This window comes from Malaya genurostris, chromosome 2, assembly GCF_030247185.1.
Source record: "Malaya genurostris strain Urasoe2022 chromosome 2, Malgen_1.1, whole genome shotgun sequence".
Taxonomy (NCBI): Eukaryota; Metazoa; Arthropoda; class Insecta; order Diptera; family Culicidae; genus Malaya; species Malaya genurostris.
Window position 1 is genome coordinate 208,525,538 of NC_080571.1, and position 20,493 is coordinate 208,546,030.

General features: G+C 38.2%; 1 protein-coding gene across 1 annotated transcript in view; it reads left to right on the plus strand.

Annotated features, from left to right (window-relative positions):
- The window catches only part of LOC131427313 (uncharacterized), a 493,637-nt gene that overhangs the window by 62,358 nt on the left and 410,786 nt on the right, over positions 1-20,493 (plus strand). The gene's annotated exons all lie outside the window — the stretch shown is intronic.

A 20,493-nucleotide genomic window follows, 5' to 3' on the forward strand; every position in this document is an offset into this window, starting at 1 on the left:
AACCGAACACAGTTTCGAGAAAAGTGTTTGTTAGAGGAAACTACCCTGGGTTAGTTTCAGTTTTGTTTTGTCGTGAATACGACTTACTTACTGGGAGAGTGATAAATTTTTGATCGTGAATATCTCTTGTTATACTTAACGCAGCAACATAATTTTTTCTCCATGCTATCAGAAATATAATCAGGAATTTGTGATTAAATTTTCAACAGTGTAAAATAACCATAAATAACTCAAAAACTAACTTTTCTCAGACTTTTGGAAACAACGAGGAAAACTCATCACATTTGCTTGCTCTTTTCGCACCAGGACGACGGTTTTGAGGTAGTCAGGCACATATCAGTTCCAATGTTCTACCGGCCGAGTGTAATGGTAAATCTTGACCGATTCGCATTCGGACGTCGTGGCTAGCAGTAGCAGAGAACTGAATTTTTAGTTAAATTCAAGAACTAATCTCCGAACCTAAATTCTGGTCCACCTGAATTCTGAAGTTAGTGTTAAGTTCCGAATTTAGTTTCATACTTTAAGTTCCGAATTTACTTTCATACATACTTACTAGATGCTGGAACTGAATTCAGTTCCTATATTAAGACTTGATGTTAAAGTTCAGAATTTAGTTCTATAACGCAATTTGGAAAATTCTAAAAATATCTACAGTTCCTTACTCTTAGAACTAAATTTTTGACCTGAGTTTATGATCTAGATTCCGAAAATTTGCAGATGAATTTGGAGCGTGTCCCAGATTTCTATATTAGTTCTTAAATTTTACCAGTTATAAACATTGGACAAATTACGCAAAGCGGTTTTTTAGAACTACTAAAATATTTCCAAAGGATTTTTAGAAGTTTATTTCTACTAGTATCTAAATCTACAAAACTGTATTTGTCCTGTGTTGTTTAATTGTATGGTAGAATGTGTTTGTAATCAATTATTCGTACTGTAGTACAGAAGTATCGTTAAAATGCTGGAAGCGAAGCAATAAAAGTTGCAAAATATACACAATCTTATACGAATGATTATCTTTATCCGGAAGTAAGAAAGAAACATGTCAGTTTTAGTCGTATTCATGTCCTCCAGTTATGTCTGTGACATTACCCACCCGCCTTTTTTTCATACGAAAAAGACAAGAAAGAGACCGAGTCTTGTCGATTTCTCAACTGATTGCATAAGCATTCTATTTGAGAAATGCAAAATTTATTTCAGATATTTTTTCCTAGCGATTATTGTTTCGAATGGGCGCTGTGGTAATCTGGCATCACTGGTATGCACGCGATTGTGTACAAATATATGAGTATGAGTTTGACCGTGGCTTGAGAGCTCGATATAAGAACCGAACTTCTGAATGATTAATGGTGTTCGATGTTTATGTGAGAAGATTAGTCCAGATATTAAATGACTAGCTTTAGTCCTAGTTTCATTAATGATTAAGTTCGGCACTGAAAATATGTCGGTTGCTAATGAATTCTTTTTTTTTTGAATTTGTGCCAAATCTCAACTGATTCGTAACATACGAAGCATTGGCTGAGTGAAAAAAAAATCAGTGCATAATAATTCTATTCAATACCGAAACTGTCGAGTCGTTTAGAGTCGTCTGTTTAAAGCACAATTCTTTCGGTAGAAAAAAAAAGATTAACACAACTTACCGACACAGGGAACCGGCTTTGCCTTGAACTGTGAATATCCTCACATCGATTAGCAGTAACTAGATCGAGGTTGTTGATGATCTTTCGGCTGTTGGTTGTTTTTTTATATTGTTTTATTTTCACGGCTGCTATGCAGAAAAAAAACCATTCACTCTGCTGCCAGCCATCCTGCCATGTTCTGAAGTCGATGATGACTAACAACAGATGACTCGAAGAGAGGGCATGATGGTAATGGCGACGATCCAATACATAAATCTAATTCATGTAATGACGATCCTCACCACCACCATCCTCACTGGGATCCGAGCAGCAATGAGCAATCGTAGGGCGGTTTACTCTAACTAGCCGCTCATTACCCCGTCGGCTTCGGTGCAGTACCCAAGTTGCTGCTAAATTAATGTTGCGTGTCGGTGCAAAACATCGGCCCAGCCCTTCGTCATCGCGTTACCTTCGGATGGGTCATCTATTATGGGTGCATGTGACTGTGTGCCATTATTTAGCATTCCCTACCCCTTTGACGACGGACTTCGCAGTTTTAATGAGAACAAATTATGCAATTTTTCATAAATGTGGGGTCCAAAAAACGGAAGGGTCGACCACCAGAGGATGCATCGTATGCATGTGGACTGGTATACAACATTGCAGTACAGTGCAGTGCAGTTCGTGGAATTCCGATGGTCGTGACGATGCGACGGGTCGGTTGATGTGACAATCAATTACTCGAGCGGCGGCGGCATCCTTTTCTGCATCAAAATAGTGAACACCACACCGCACATTTCACTCGAAGTTTGACCAGCGAGTGCCGGGCAAGAAAACGGTGTGCGGCGGCGGTTATTTATGTATTGTCTAGCTCATAGATCAATTGTCGCGACCACTGGGAATGGATGAGTGTCGAGGCAGTCTCGAAAAGTAAAATTCGATTATAGCTATGTGAGCTGATGTGAGGGAGCGGTAGGCCGAAAATAGTGCCGAGCTCTTCCTTCAGCTGCAATTAACATTCCAATGTAACCGACTCTGCTGGTTTCGATGGGTAACGAAATGACATTCTCTGAATCTCTCTCGTCCAAATTAGTGCGATGAAATCGGAAACTCAAAGTGTTTCCACAGCGTCAATATAAAAATCAATTTTGGTTCGGTATATACCAAAACGTCAGACAAGAAACGAAGCGAAAAACTTGTCGATTCATCAAAACATGTGGTTTGGACAAAACATCGGAATAACGGCGGTCTCCAGTCGAAGCAGAAACCATCATTTCAAATCCCAAATCCGTAAATCGTTCAGTGACCGACCCATCAAGCATTTTGCGATTGGTGATAGCGCACTTCACTTATCGTTACATTGTTTCCGACCGGCTCGGCACGGTGCCGCGGGCAACAAAGATTTATGTGCACTCGCTCGAGAAATGTTAATTGTCAATATTAATTAATTGCAATTAATGTCTATAAATACGGACGGGCCGAACAAAGCTGGTCCCGGGCGGTTTGTGAGTGTGTGCCATCGCCGTCGCCCAACATTTCAGCTATCAAGTCACGCCAAGTCAGTAGTACTAGTACTACTACTGTTACTGCTACTACCGCTTTTTGTTGCATCCTCCGAAGTGCAACTGCAAACTGCACTAACGACTGGCTGCCTGCCGGCCATGGTCGCGCGGGACGCTCGATAGAGAGATAGTACATCTCTATTTGGCATGCACTCAGAGTTGCGCCTCCTTCTACCGCGCCAACCGGGCTTTTCCTTGCATCCTGCACTTACGAACCGACGCAACGGGAATCCACTAGACGGTGCTGAGCAAATGTAGATTAGCATCGAACTTTCAGTCAAGTCGGAAGGTAGTGCACAGTAGTCAACCGTTGCCGTAGCCACTGCCTCGGGAGGTCGAAATTAAAAGGAAAAAAAGGATAGGGTTCCCCCTACATTCCTTCAGCGGGTTGAAACTAGCTGGTGCAAATGAGAACAATCGATTTTTTCTCATCGTTTCTACATACCTGTCACGAGTTGGGTTTATCAGAGCTAGCCAATCGATGCTTAATCGGTTATAGAATTGAAACATGTCTGCTCATCTTCAGTCTTTTCCTGATTCATAAATTTCATTTTTTGAACTAAAAGATGACTGATGAATAGAACCCAAAAAAAAATATCCCAAACTCGTGATTATAAGAAGTCACCTGCTGAAATCCGGAGCAATCGTTCGATCAAATGAACCACTCTGAATGCCGATGAAGCCGTACTCAGAAAGCAACCCGATAGAAAAAAATTCCGTACATGTTAGTGCTGTGCACAGTCGGTATGGTTTAAGATCAAATTCCTCCAACAAACGTGTTTTATTTTAATTTCCTTCTTTGTTCAAGAAATATTACAAAATCAAACTTTTTACGGATAAAAGTGCCTATAACTACTTAGAAAACATAGAAACATCTCTATAGAAAGGTAATAGAATTGCTGGAAACAGTTCTGGTGATTGCCCGAAATTTGACAGAAGCTATCTGCTATCTATATTGTGTACAATATTTTCTATCTATATCTATTGCTATCTATATTGTATACAATATTTTCAATCTAGTAGAAGATGCTACAAGAACTCGGGTCTCTCAATGCATGAACAGCTAGAGAATTTGTCTACATTCCTTCGGTCCACTTCATACTCTGAGTATTTCACGGCCCTTAAAAAAATTACAGTCTGGTAATGATCGTTGCTGTGTGGAATTTCCCAAAAGAGAATCGCAAGTTGCCAATTATCGCAGAGAAGATCCCCACAGCAGCGTGCTAACCTTTGATTCTCAGAAATGTCATCGAGAGAAATTCGCTCTCGCACTGGTGTCGATTCTATGTTAAATGAGCCATGCCGGGTTTTTGTTGTTGCGATGATTTCCAACTCTCTTTGATGGCACTGATTCAGTCGTTGAAGAGTTGCCAGTGAACGTTATTTGATACGATAAAAGCCATCCTTGGTTGGAAAAACAGAATTTTAAACGGAGCCTCGGAGATCCATAGTGATTTATCTCATTCAACTCAGTTCGACGAGATCGGAAAATGTCTGTGTGTGTATGTAGGTGCATTTCTAAAAAAAAAAATTCCGCTCTATTTTCTCGGAGATCAAATGACTATTGTTTCTTGTTTCGGATATAATCCCAAGTAGCAATTAAAACTTGTTAAAATTGGCATGTTTCACAATTGCAGTCGATAAACCAAAACCGCTTACGTTCGGGACAGAAGAAACCAAGTACAGTATTGTGTAGTGAACAATAGAACGATCTCGAAATGAGTGAGCCAAACGAACAAAAGCTACCGCCGGTACGAAAGAATACAATTATTGTTGACTTCAGACAGTGCACAATTCGACCTTCGATACGAGAACTTGAAGGTTTGCTTAAAGAGCAAATGCATCTTGACATTAAACGTGTGCATTTACTTCAATGCAAGAAGACCAATAATGTTTTTTATATCCAGTTCTGTAACGAGTTGGATGCAATTCAATTCGCTAAAGACAATAATAATGTGCACTATGTGGAACATGAAAATATCAAGTACAACATTCCAGTATATATGGAAGATAGTGCTATAGAAGTGCGTGTGCATGATCTTCCCTCAAGCGTCATCGATCCTTAAAGCTTGCTTCAAATAGAATTGGAACAAAGACAATTGCCTGTATTTCAGTTATTTATTATTGAATTCAAGATCTTTTTTTATACAAATGTAGCGTTTTCTTCATACTTTTAAGAAAAAATACGGATAAAATTATTCGTCACGGTTTTGAAGGAATTCTCGAATTTTTCCTGTAACACGGCTCAGTAGGCGGCGCACACCTTCTTCGTCCATCGTTTTAGCTATCTTATTCCACCAGGTCGTCATCTGATTGATGTCTTTGACAACGTTTGCCTTTGCCTTGAGTCTCCTCTTCATGATTGCCCAGTATTTCTCAATAGGGCGGAACTGGGGGCAGTTGAGTGGGTTAAGGTTTTTCGGAACAAACTGGACCACTTTCTCTGCATACCATTCTTAAACGGCTTTGCTGTAATGACAGCTTGCCAAATCTGGCCAAAACATTACGGGATGGTCGTGGGATCGAATGAACGGCAAAATTCGTTTTTGGAGACACTCTTTTTGGTATAGTTCCTATGTCATTGTCTTATTTGTAACGAAAACTTTCGTTTTTTTGCCGCAGCTGCAAATGCCCGGCCAAATCATAAATTTTCTTGCAAATTTTTCGGCAAAAACAAATTTAAATTTGGCTGGAACATCCCCCCGAGCCGTTGCCAAGTAAAATTTTTGACCTGGGATTTGACCGAAGTCAGCCTTGACACAGGTTTCATCGTCCATCAGAAGACACCCGTTGAACTTGGTCAGCACCTGGTCATATAGTTTCCGAGCACGAATTTTGACCACACTATTCTGTTTCATGGTCCGATTTGGCTGTTTGCTAGCTCGATACGACTTGATTCCTTCCCGGAGTCGAGTTCTCCTCACGGTACTATGGGCAGCACCGAATTTTCTGGCCAAATCACGGTCCGACAGATTAGGATTCCTCTTAATCGTCTTAAAAATCTTACCACGCAATTTCCGGTCATCAGTTCGACTCCGACGATCGGCTTGAGGCTTCCGAATCGTCGTCAATGTTTCCTTATACCGTTTGATAACGCGCCATACGGTATTTCTGGGCAATTTCAGCTGTTTAGCTAGCCTAGATGCAGACCACAATGGATTTTCCAAATAACTGTGCACATTTTTTTTCCTTCTTTCGGCTTCCATGTTGATTGTTTACAAAGTACAGTCGATTTTCGGAATGTCAAAAATCATACGTGAAGCAGACAAAATTCCCGACACGTGGGCGCCAAGAGCTTCCAAATCCGTCCACCAGGAGCGCCACAATATGAGCAAAAGTTTGTTCCAATTCTAAATGAAGCAAGCTTTATATTCGCAAAACCATGTCCCAATACGGAGAGATTCTCTCTATCGAAAAAGAAAAGTGGAAGAATTTTTTCCCCGGTATTCAAAATGGCGTACGTTTGTTACGCATGCGCTTGAGGAGGCCTATACCTTCTTATGTGACATTCGGTCAAGATACAAGAATCCCGTGCAAATCACTTGTTACCTATGACAATCAGATAGCCACATGTCAATATTGCCAAAAAGCTGTTCACTACGGTAAACCATGTGATAAAATCGAAATCAACAACAATACCACGACAATGGATGACGAGACGAACCACGAACAAACTGCCCCTCAATCCTCGCAGGATGAAAATGGAAGCTCCTCTCCCCCTAGAAAAAGGGTGACAACGAGATCCAATACAAAAAAAAATTATCTAAAAACTCAGCTAAATCGGCCACGTAAAGCTTGTACGCAAATAGGCCTGAATAAAATATCTTTTAAATAAGAAATGAATGTCAGAGAAATGATTTTACATGCTTTTGTAACAAATGTGAAAATCATTCATATTACTACTTGTGGAACCAAATCAAAAACCTAAAAGGATTAAGTTTTACATCGGTTTATTTAACTGATTCTACAATAAGTTCATTTGAGCAGTTTCATTTTCGGTTTCTACTTAACAAATATTACTGCTATGAAACATATCAAACAAGAAACTTTTTGCACATCATACAAGCAAACTGCGCTTTTTTCAATCTCACAAACATTGCGAGAAGAGTGAAGAAATACAATGCTGGAACAATGTTTGCTATTTGGGATGGTATTAGTGACGTAAGCGACTAAACGCGTTGATTTTTACCGCTCGATTTTCTTGAAAATGGCTAAACCGATTCCAACTTAGCTTAGGGTCGTTTAAAAGATAGTATTGAACCATTGATCAAGTTCGCAGATCAAATGACTGGCACTTTCAGTTTCCAGTAGATATCTAATTATCCATTTATTTGTCTATTTATTTATTTAGGAGCAAGTGGAGCTGAAATTGTATTTCTCCTTCTCCAACAGGCATAAAACCTTCTCATCTTTTGTACCAACAGATTGCATTAATCCAAATGATACAATGGTACAAGTGACGTGACCGACGAAACGCTGAGCCGATTTAGCAAACCCAGGCTCGTTTGAAAGCCACTATTAGGTTGTGGATCGAGCTCGAAGACGAAACGGTTGGCACTTTTGGTTCCCGAGATATGATGGTATTAGTGAAGTAAGCGACAAAACGCGTTGTGTTTTGTCGCTCAATTTTGTTAGAGATGGCTAAGCCGATTTTGACAAGCCTAGGCTTGTTTGAAAGCTGCTATTTAATTGTGGATCAAGTTTGAAGATCAAATGGTTATCAAATGGTTCCGGAGATATAATGGTATAAGTGATGTAAACGTCTAACCGTACATTTTTCATCGACTCTCGATAAACATTTTTCACGTTAGCCAAATTTGATGCTAGGTTACATAACCGTTTTTAACATTTTTTTACGTTTCGTCTTTGACTCACTTGACTGACTTGACTCAAATTTGGCTAATTCCTAAATGAAATTATAAACGTTTTAATGAGACTTTTAAATGGCAAGAGAAAGGCATTATCACACCGCTAAGTGGAATAGGAAAGTTATTCCAATACGGTGGCTCCGAAAACAGCTGCTCAAACTCGTCCGATTACTTCATTTCTTAGAAACGAATCATCTAAAAGCAAAACAGTTTCATATTCTTATTAAGTTATTAGCTGCTTCTTATAGATTCAAAGATTTCAAGGTTCTTTAGCACGAATAACGAAGTCCTACTTTTTTTATGTTACTTTCACCGAAATTCTTGATTGTTCTTCGCACGGCTGTCTCACTTACTTTCTATGTTATTATTGTCTGTAGGCGATCTTTGGATGTGGTAAAATGAGTCAGCAGTAAACTGATCCAGTTCAACGAGCTAATAGATGTAGTTTGTAACTTTATCTTGCTGATATAAGGAATCTTTCTTAGTCGAGATACTATAGAAAACGAAGTCTTTCCAACAGTAGATTATTAAATAATGAATTGACCAACAACCTACCAAATTATACTTTCAGAAATGAGAAATAAGTAATCGAACTTCGCATCCTACGATTTAGATGAAATTTCACAAACTTCTTCACTATGGCAAAGCATTTATTTAGTACGAATGGAAAAACTGATTGTAACTTGGAAGTTGTTAATTGTAAAAAAAAAAACTATATAAAAAGTTGAAGGAAATCAATAGCAAATTTTCAAAATGGTGTGCTAATTTTTTTAAATATATTTTTAAGTACTGAAAAAGATTATTGAAAAAACTAGATTTATAATTAAACGCATCTCTTTTGCACTATTTTTAATTCAAACTTTTGCATTCACGTTCTTCCAATTTTTGTCGCTCAAAAACCTTGTACAAAAACAACGTCCAAGAAGATGTTGTAAAAAATAAACTGGAATAAAAGTTTTTCACTCAAAGTATTACTAATTTACAAAAAAAAACTGTATCTTAATCTACCTAGTGGTGTGACTTGTGACATTCTAATGTTCTCGTTATAACATCATTTCTTGTTATAACATTTTCATGAAGATAATTTCAGACACAAATTCATTTTTGTCGTTTTCATTTTTAAATTGCACCTCTCCAGTGTAGGTTAGGTTGCACTGAAACCGTTCGTTTTTGCCAATTGCACTACATCAGTGTTACACTTTTTCTGCACCGAAACCACTGGTGTAGCACTCATCAAAAGTTTGGTGTAGCTCTGTGCAATGAAATCGTTTATTGTAGTCAATGGTTACTGTTTATGTTTTCGTAATTTTTGTTCATTTATTCATGCCGCAGTGTAGCACTGCACCGGTGTAGTGCAAATTAAAAACGAAAACGCAATTAGATTGATTCAGTTAGCTCATAAAAGCGGGCTCCGGAGCTTATGTCGAATATCCGACAACATTCTCGCAACCAAAAGTATTTGCAATAATTTATTTGAATTTGAAAAAAAACTAGATTTGTCGGTTACGTCACTTATACGATTATATCTCCGGAACCGGGAGTGTCTGCAAGGATTGTTGAAATCGGTTCAGCTATCTCCGATTGAACTTTGAATTGACCGGAGGAAAAAAAACTGTGTTCGGCTACGTCACTTATGCCATTATATCTCCGGAAGTGACATTCAATTGACGTTCGACCTTTATACAAAACTCAAGAGTAGCTTTCAAACGGGCTTAAGTTTGTTAAAATCAGTTTAGCATTCTCCAAGAAAATTGAACAAAGAAAAAAATGTGCACACATATTCATAACCATTTTCGGATCGCGAAAATCGAGTTAAGTCAAATTGTATATTACACTAATGGTCTCCAGTGCTCCGATTGTCTCAGTCATTCTATTGCCTTTCTACAACAGGTTCTTGGTGAGAAATAGTCCTTTTGACACTAGATTATAGTTCTACATATCATAGTGACATGAAATTCTTGTTTCTGCCTTACAACACGATTCTAGAAATAGAATTCAAAAAAGTCAAATTCAGATTCGAATATTTCCGATTCGGGGAAACTTTATCTTGCATTCTTGCGATTCTACTTAAGACTTGTTGTCCTTTAGGTTTTGGAACCTCATGGGTAGCGGTTTGTGCTAAAGTGCAGATGATTGTTTTTAAATGTTTTACGTTTCGCAATCAGGTCATCAATGCATTAGCAGATCAGGTTGGACTGCCAATGCCACCTAGCGGATCAACATAATCTACTAAGCAGACGTAAAGTCATTGCTATTTGCAAACGCACTTATTTTGCACCGAAGTGCAATGTCTATCCTGACGTCAAACGAAAACAAATTTACGGCTTTATAGCTTGTTGGTTTTAAATTGGTGGGGTTATTTTGGTATGCGCTCTTTTCCAAATCATTTTCATTCGAAAACTTTTAATTGTACAAAAATGATGCCCGAAAAGATACTCTTAAGGTATTCTTAATACATATGCATCAGAAAAAAAAGTTCAATGTCATTTCGAGAATTAGAAAATTACTGAAAAAATAAATAAAATGGCATCACGAATTTTTCAAATAATTTGTTTTTAACTTGTTATCAAAACTAGCCGTCAAAATGCGTTTCAGTGCCTAAAAATGAAAAAGAAATCGCAGCTAAAACAAATAACAGGCATTTTTGTAACCTCAAGTTCTTGATTAAAACATTCATTGTAACACCTTTCTACTAGAATTAGCCGTTCTCGAAATATTTGACCAAGGAATTGTTTCAAACGGCAAAACAAAAACTAAATTCAACGGATCATAATAATTTCGCCGAAAGCCGTTTCGTCCAATGCCGTTTCGCCGAAAAGGTCATTTTGCCGAAAAGGTCATTTCGCCGAACGCCATTTCACCGAAAGGATAATTCCGCCGAATTTCTTATTAGTCTTGATATTGTTATTGAAATTGATTGAAAAAAAGACAAATAAAAAATGATTAAAAAAAGACTAATTTTTGTAGGTTTACTCATGATCCTTAGAACGAAATTCCCAAGAATGCCTTATAATTTCATTAGTGTATCTATCAGGCATTGTTTGCGGTATTTTCCGATAACTGAGTGCAGATGAAAAATATATCCAAATCGGCTTCGCCGCATCGTTTTGTTCGTATGCTATCCGACCTCGCTACCGCTCGTCCGGACCTATCTGAAACAAAGAAACCTAGCTTTGAGTAGACCGGGTAGACGAGGTGGTCACAGGCTTCTATGCAAGAGGCTTATGTAATGTATTCAAAATTACCTTTTCGTCGAAATGACTCTTTCGGCGAAATTACCCTTTCAGCGAAATAACCCTTTCGGTGAAACGACTTTCGGCGAAATGACCCGCTTCCAAATTTATAACCGACCGTGCTGATTTAGATATTGCACTGAGTTCTGTTCAATTGAGTTGATTTCTGGAATGTGTTTCCTCACATCCATAGTAGTTCGATTGGCAGAACAATTTCCCCATATTTAAGAGTTTGCGGGTTCGATTGCCTGTTTCAGGGAGTGTTTTTACCTTTTTTTATATATATAAAAAATAGGTATAGAATTCGCTCAAACTTTCGAAAAATTTTCCGAGGCCCGGAGGGCCGAATGTCATATACCAATCGATTCAGCTCGACGAACTGAGCAAATGTCTGTGTGTGTGTATGTGTGTGTGTCTGTATGTGTGTTGTCAACTAAGAGGTCGAGATCTCAGAGATGGCTGGACCGATTTTGATCAAACTAGTCGCAAATGAAAGGTCTCCCCGTCACCCAGAACGCTATTGAATGGTTTTGAGATCGGATGTTTACTTTTTGAGTTATACGAAGTTTTATGTCAAAATTTTCAGTTTTTTGACAGTATCTGTCACATTTGACCTTGAAAACAGAATATGTTTCCAGACTTAGATTTCGCTCGGTAATACCTATCCAACAAGCCATAGATTGTTAAAATCCGTCCATTTTTAACGGAGATATCGATATTTTTGTGTAAGCCTTATTCCAGTAGAAGGAATTTTGAGCGCTGTATGAAAAAGCAATGCTTGGGAGCAACATGAAACACGATTTTTTATACTGTTACATATAATTGTTTCTAAGTACAAAAAAGACTGTGTACAGCATCCTTTTTTATGACAATTTGCCTCGGAAGAATTTTAGCACGGTTCATTTTTGGCAACAAAATCTTTCGAATATGGCATATGTAAAACAGATGATACCAGCATTATCGAGTTGGAAGTAATTCCATAATTATATTGATTTAAACTATTTACAGCAATAAATGCTGGAAGAACATGACTTCCATATACCATACGACTCAGTTCGTCGAGATCAGCAAATGCGTGTGTGACAAATAATTTTAACTCAATTTTCTCGGAGATGGTTAAACCGTTTTCTACAGATTCATATGAAAAGTCGTATACTCCCAAACAAGGTTCCTGAATTACGTTTGGATCCGACTTCTGATTGCGGAACTACAGGATGATATGTGAAACGAAATCAAAATAATGCAATTAATTTTTCTCGTAGATGGCTGAACCGATCTAAGATTCAAATGAAATCTAAGAATCATCTATGATTCAAATGAGAGGTCTTAAAATCCTATAAAACCTCTTACTTTTTAGTCAGATCCGACTTCTGGTTTAGAAAATGCAGGGTGATTAGTATAAAAATGTCCATTTCACATAAATTAATCAGGTTGATCGGGTTTGCAGATTTGGATAGTCGATTACCAAACAAATTTATTTCAGTTTGAGCGGTATTCGTTTTTGGATTCGGAATGTACCCCCAAATTTTAATTCGCACTACAATTTCTCAAAGATGTCTACACACTCCTCAGGTGAATTTAACTGATTTCGGCTACACCGATTTTAGAATTCCGGTTCCAGTATCGAATCGATTCTCAAAGCTCAATCATTTTCTCAAAAAAGACCAAATCGAACTCCAAAAACAAATATTACAGGACTTAAGGTCCCATACAAAATCGGTGAATTTTATCCGATTCTGGAATTACAGATGATGAGTTTATAAATTTCATGTAAATTGTTTGGCGTAATAATTTATGGCCATTCGAATCATTTTGGGCTATGCTAATTCCTGAATACCGGCTCTGGAAGTACCATAAATAATGACGAAAAACTCTAAAGTGGAACTTACTTCGACATCTCATGGAATGTTCAATCGATTGTCACACGCTAAGATTGAAATTCGATATGTTTTGCAGTTTCGGCATTACAGGGTAATGAGTGATTAAAATCTCAATTTGCCGTTTAAAACGACGATAATTAAAATAATGCCATGAGTACTAAAACACGTAAGAATATCCATGCAAAAACACATGCGTATTGATAAAAAAAAGGTATCATCTCACTGCTAGGTGGATTAATCACGTTTTTTTTTAATTTTTCGCTATTTTAATTTCATCCGTCATTTCTCCAGTTTGGATTTCAGTTATCAGTACCCAACTACAGTTTATTTGAATCTTCAGTACAAACTGCGAAACAATGAAATTGAGCATGAAAATATTCTGAAGGGTATTTGGAACAAACCATTGAAAGTTCAAATTCTGTTATGAACATTTGCAAGTAATACAGTTGCAAGTAAACCATGTTATGATTACGAAACAGTCTCGGCATTTTCGCAGGGGATAGCCCGAATTCAAATACTCAACATGTTTGGATATATTCGCCATTTGACGACTCTCTGCTTCCAACTTTCAGGCGATCTGCTCGCCTCTCACGCCGGTAAACCTGCAGCCTTTATGTCTTTCCTAATCGCACTATGTAAATAATGTGTCCGACTGTTGTAAATTTCAAAACTCCACCAACATCTGTCGCGTCCGTCGTTCGGCAAACCGTGCCAATCTTGTCTAGACCAGCCGCAGACTTGGTACCGATGGTACGCGACATTCCTTGCAAAAAAGCAAACTAATGTGCTACGTGCCATTTGTGCGAAGAAATGGAGGAACGCCAACCTTCACAAATGATAACTCTATCGCAGATTGGCAACTTGGATTGCTGGAGCTGAGCTGGAGGGCGAGTAGGAAGGAAGGAGGGAATGTGTCTGTGTGTGCGTAGATAACAGTAGACAATCATTATTTGCTAAACGGCGGTAGCAAAAGGAACAGGGGTGGTGACCCGTGGATAGTGGAAACCGGTTGGTGGTTGTGCGTGCGTTGAATGTTAATGCCGCCACCGATAAGAGCTGGTTCGGTTGAGGGTTATGCTCGTGCGAAGTGAAACGGTTTACCCTGTCCGTACCGTAAGAAGGATTCGGTTACCGATTGAAGTGCATTTTGCTTGAAACAAAATTGGTAAAGAGATGACCCCTTCACTCGCAACGTAAAGTCAATTCATGTTTTAAAAAAACTATCAGAGGAAAGTCACCGTGAAACAAATTGTTCTGTGTCTTTCTAGAATGCTTTTACTTAGCTAAAATCCAAAGAGCCCATGCAATAATTTCTCGAAAACATTCAATTCAATTTTGTTAATAGCGGCCGATACTCGAAAAACCTACAAGTAGTTGACAAATTTTATATTTGTTGAGAACTCGATGGATACAAAATAGTGGATTTAAAAAGGAGGCTTTCGGTTTTTTGCTTACTACAAATCATTTTTTTTTTATATAAATATTCTAAGAGTAAAATTGTCTTTATTATTGATTCGATTCTCCGTTCGACTGCTATCAGCAAAATGACTAAAGAACTGGATTATGTTATATGTTCCTTAGCAACACGCTCTGAAGGTCATTACAAGTAGTACTGAGTACGAAATCGGTACTGTTTCTCAACCAGGTACGCTTCATTCGAACTCACGGAAAAAAAAGTTGCTTCACTCAAGAAAGTCGTTTCCGACTTATCGCGTTCTAAAGATTTTCGATTCAAATTGCTGTAGCCATCGTTTTTATTTTTGTTTTTTTTCTTAATTTCATGGAATTTCGAGTCTTGTCATTTTAAAATTATTCGAGTTAACCTATTCCCGACCGTAATACGACGCTATATTTGTGCGCAACAGTTATAAAATCACAAGATTTTTTCGAACGGCGTTTTTTCGAATCACGTTTTCTCGAACTGAGATTCAGAACTGATTTTTCAATAAGCGTGGAACAGTTTTTAAATGCACTTTCTTCGAATTGGTGTTACCTCATATGCAGCCAACTGCATCAAAATGGTGTCCAAGAAGAAAATTTTAAAATTTATACATTCTAGTAAAATTGTAAAAAAATAGTGAAGCGTTTATTTCTATTTTTTCGGTAATTTTGTAATTCTTGAAAAAGTAGTCAATTTTATTTCGATGGTGCACTTGTTTCTCAAATATCCAATTGATTTCCTAAATTTTCTTCCTGGACACCATTTTTATGCAGTTGGCAGCTTTTTAAAACGCTTTTTATAAAAGTCTTGGTTTCCATACAGTTCGGAAAAATGTTGTGATTTATATATTTTATATATAGTTTTCTGTCACTTGACATTTTATGAATTGTATCTGACGTGGAATTAGGTCACCTTAAAAATTTATAATTTTCTTCTCTGTGTACGTTCATGCAAAATACATGGTTTGTCATGCCGAGAACAAGCACGAAAACAAGTCTCTTTTTATGCGACTTTGTATGCGAATTTTCAAAGTTATGCGGATTTTTTTAATGTGAATTTTCAAGTTTTATTTTGACGTTTCATGCATTTCTAAAACGTTTGACATCAAAAACCATTTTTGATTTAGGAAATCTCGAAATTCGAATTCCCCTAAGTCGATATTTAAAAGAATTTTTTTGAGGTAACACCGGTCTCGACGATTCATAAAATTAACGACAAAAATATTTCCTTAATGTTGTAGTTTTCTTTAGACGCATATTAGAAGTTATACGGTTTAGGTCTTATGATTTGCTACAATTTTCTGGAATGGTTCATAACAATAATGATAAAGAAACTAATAAAATGTATATAAACAGTCAGAACGCGATTTGTGGACTGAGGTCATCCGGCAAGCTGTGTTCCAATGTGAACTTCAATCGGCGCGTACAAAGTATCGTGCACGTGTTCAACAATATTTATTTGGGTTGCTTTCTGAAATGTGTTCACGCATCCACTGCCGTTCCATGCATAATTGTCCCATACGCTATGAGATTTCCAATGTTTATGGGACAACTATGCGTAGAACGACATTATATTGGTGTACCTTAGTGTACCTCGACCATTTCCATTATAAAGAGAAAATTGTAGGAAGGCTCTTCTTCTGGGTGATATTTTTGTAAATTTCTTTTTTTTGTTGTTGTTGTTTATATCTCCATCTTGTTATCTATTTGCTGTATTATTCATCTCTCTTAAGAAGGATGTACTTCTTAACAAGAATAAAACAAATCGTGGAAAATTGAGAATTAGTTTTAATACCCTGAGGCCTTTTTTACGCGGTTTTTATGCGGTTTTTTTTTGTGGATTTCCGAAGTTACGCGGATTTACGAACTCACGCTGTTTTTTTTACCCAAGTTTCCGAAGTTACGCGGTTGTCAAGATTTACACATTAAAAAAAAAAGTTTTCGATTTCGGAATCCCACAGTCGATTTTTTCAAAAAAAAATTTTATGAGATTACACCAGATCTGAACGTAGCATTTCTTAGGCATTTGGCATCAAAAATTGTTTTTTTCTTCATCATCATTGTGTTTTTTTCTACGCGGATTTCCAAAGTTACGCGGTCTAACAGTTCGGCTGAAAAGTTCGTATCGTTTAATAGAAACACACATTTTTTGCCAAAATTCGTTTTTATTATTCAACATAATTGCCATCAGAGGCGATACAGCGATTGTATCGATCTTCCAACTTTTCGATACCATTTTTGTAGTACGATTTGTCCTTTGCCTCAAAATAGACCTCAGTTTCAGCGATTACCTCTTCATTGCTTCTAATTTTTTTACCAGCGAGCATTCTCTTGAGGTCTGAGAACAGGAAAAAGTCACTGGGGGCCAAATCTGGAGAATACGGTGGATGAGGGAGCAATTCGAAGCCCAATTCGTTCAATTTCAGCATGGTTTTCATCGACTTGTGACATTGTGATTGTGAGCTCACGCGGCACCCATTTTGCACAAAGCTTTCTCATATCCAAATATTCGTGAATAATATATCCAACACGTTCCTTTGATATCTTTAGGGTGTCAGCTATTTCGATCAACTTCACTTTACGGTAATTGAAAATCATTTTGTGGATTTTTTTCACGTTTTCATCGGTAACAGCCTCTTTTGGACGTCCACTGCGTTCATCGTCTTCGGTGCTCATATGACCAGTACGAAATTTTGCAAACCACTTACGAATTGTTGCTTCGCCCGGTGCAGAGTCTGGATAACACTCATCAAGCCATTTTTTGGTATCAGCGGCACTTTTTTTCATCAAAAAGTAGTGTTTCATCAACACACGAAATTCCTTTTTTTCCATTTTTTTCACAATAACAAAAGTAGCTTCACTCAAAATGCAATATCTCACAAACTAATAATCAGACAGCTGTCAAATTTATACACGTATCTTTTGAAGGTTGGTACTAACTGAAAATGGTATGGATTTAATTCTAGTGGCGCCCTCTCATAGAAACGATACGAACTTTTCAGCCGATCTGTTAAAAGTCCCTGGCGTTTTTGTCGTGAATACGACTTACTTTACTATGGGGCGCCTTTTCAAAATTTACCCTCTGAGAGAGTGATAAGTTTTTGATCGTGAATATCTCCTGTTATATCTAACGAATCAACATAATTCTTGCTACATGCCATCGGAAATATGATCACAATTTTATGATAAAACTTTCAGTTGTGTGACATATTCTTAAATAGTTCACAATTAAACTTTTCTGAAATGTTTGGTATAAACGAGTATCAAAGAGGATAATTCATATGGCGCGTTTGCCTTTCTCGAATTTTGAAAGCTCATAGCTCAGTGATCTGTAGAAGGATTTATATAATCTAACTACCAATAGAATCGAAAATCTTCAACTTGAACGTGTATTACAACAATATTGAAGTTTTTCAATAGTACACTATTGAAAAACCTGTTTGATTTAACCCATGACAGCACCAGCCAATCAGAACGCGAGATGTCTGTATCTATACAAGAGCATCCATATAAAAGTTGAATGGTTCACTTTTCCTATCATTTGCTGAGCAACTCTTCCCGAAACAAGACACACGACAGCAACATCGAGGACCTGTCGTCTCATTGTTTCCCGATATGAATGCACGAGACACCGTCGGCACAATGACACCGAAAAAGGCAGCCAAAAAGTCCAGCAAGGCCCATTGCCGAAACAAGACACACACGAGAACCATCTCAGATCTCAATATTTCCTACCAAAAGATTCATCAAGATGGGAGTTAAAATAATTTGCACCGTCACTAACACATTCAATTACGAACGGCAATGCGAAAGCGAAAGTGATGATTTTGAACACATCTTTATACTAGTATACAAATATGCTGTGCGAAACAGAGTTGCCACAGATCAATATGTATTTTTGTTGCGATTACTTTAGTATGCGGCCGAAAACAAAAATTGTTAGAACAAATGTTTCCACTTGATTTGCGCATTCTACTTTCCAGGCGTATCAGAACTGGCTAAACTTAAAGCAATTCTAAATATTTCTTTATCACAGTGATGTGGTCATCCTGAAAAGGACGGGGTTTTCAACGGATGGCCAGCTGCAGATGGCGAGGGATGATTTTCGTTTTCGTTGTCATGGGCAGCGTTACCGGTCAATTCCAACACTTCGGCAACCAAGTACTCCATCACTGCCGCCAGATAGACCGATGTACCAGCACTGACACGCTCGGCGTAGTTCCCCTTCCGAGGCAAACGATGGATTCTGCCGCCAACTGGGCACTTCAGACCAGCACGGTTTGAGCGGGACTTTACCTTGCCCTTAATTGTTCCTCCACAATATGCTGTTAACAGCTCGACGACCCATTCAGTATTACTGGCTGCCGCTCTGCTAACTCTCTCTTTTATATCGTTTCACTGTTTCCCGTTCTGCGTATAGGAAAGGAATTCTAACAAAGGGGACGTCCTACCGTGCTACCACTAGCACGTATAAAAGGAAATGTGATGTGAGAAATAGCGTCATTTTCGTCATCTAACACTCGATGTGGATAGACGAATAACCTACTACGACTAATTTCGATTTTGTTTTATTTTTTATTCGCAGTTGTCGCGCTTGTTGCTATGGGTAAAAACCGCCATAGATCCGAGAAGGATCCAAAGGATGCTAAGCGTCTGAAGCCAAGTGATGTACAGGTAAACGACCGTTTGCTGAGTAAAAACCAATATGCTGATCTGCCAGTAGATGTCGAAGAGGAACTGCAGAAGAAGGAAAAAATGCCGCCTTTCTACCTGAAGGGCTTCCCACCAACTCTACGCTCGGATTTCAACACACTGATCAGCAAAGGACTACAGGCAACAATCCGTTTATGTACTGAAGGCTACAAAATAACTGTTCCGGCTTTGAACCACTACAAAGGAGTGGAATGCTATCTGAAGCAGACAAAAGCGGAATACTTCACACACGATATTGCCGCCAACAAACCTATGAAGGTTGTACTTCGAGGACTACCCGACATGATGGAAGCCGAACTAAAGCAGGCACTGTCGGAGGCTGGACTAAAGCCTTTGATGGTATTTAAAATGAAGCGCCATAATACGGACAAAAAGTTTAGAGATCAACTGTACCTGATTCATCTGGAGAAGGGATCCATCACCATGAGTCAACTGAAAACGATTAAATCGTTATTTCACATAATCATCGAATGGCAAAAGTATAAACCGGTACATCGGGATGTCACACAGTGCACGAACTGTTTGAACTACGGCCATGGAGCGAGGAATTGCCACATGAAAAGTCGGTGCGGGAAATGTGCCGAACCACACAATACCAACGATTGTCTACTAGATGACATCGCTGTAAAATGTGTGAACTGTGATGGCGACCATCCATCTACTAGCAAATCGTGTCCCAAACGTGCTGAGTTCACAAAAATTCGACAACAGGCGTCCCGCAAACAATCAACGCGCAATAATGTTCCACAGAAGGATGAAGTTAATTTCCCACGGCTCCCACCGAAGAGGGATATTCCGAATTTGCCGCCACTTCCTCGCAGCAATCCAAAAGATTTAGCTGCTGGATCACAAAAAGAATCTTCCTCAAAAATCCCTCCTGAATGGGGCAATAATCAACCACAAGCAAAGGATGACTCTGGTGATTTATTTTCTGCTGAACAACTGATCGTCATTTTTGAAACAATGACAACAAAACTACGAAACTGCAGAACGCGGTTAGATCAAATCAACGCCTTAGGCAAATTCATCATCGAATATGCAATATAATGAGTTGGTTATAGTAAATTGGAATGCTTGCTCACTCAGGAGCAAAACTGCTGAATTGTCCGACTTTCTTCAAGAGAAGAATGCCGATATTGCTATTTTAACTGAAACTCATCTTAAACCTGAAATTTCTA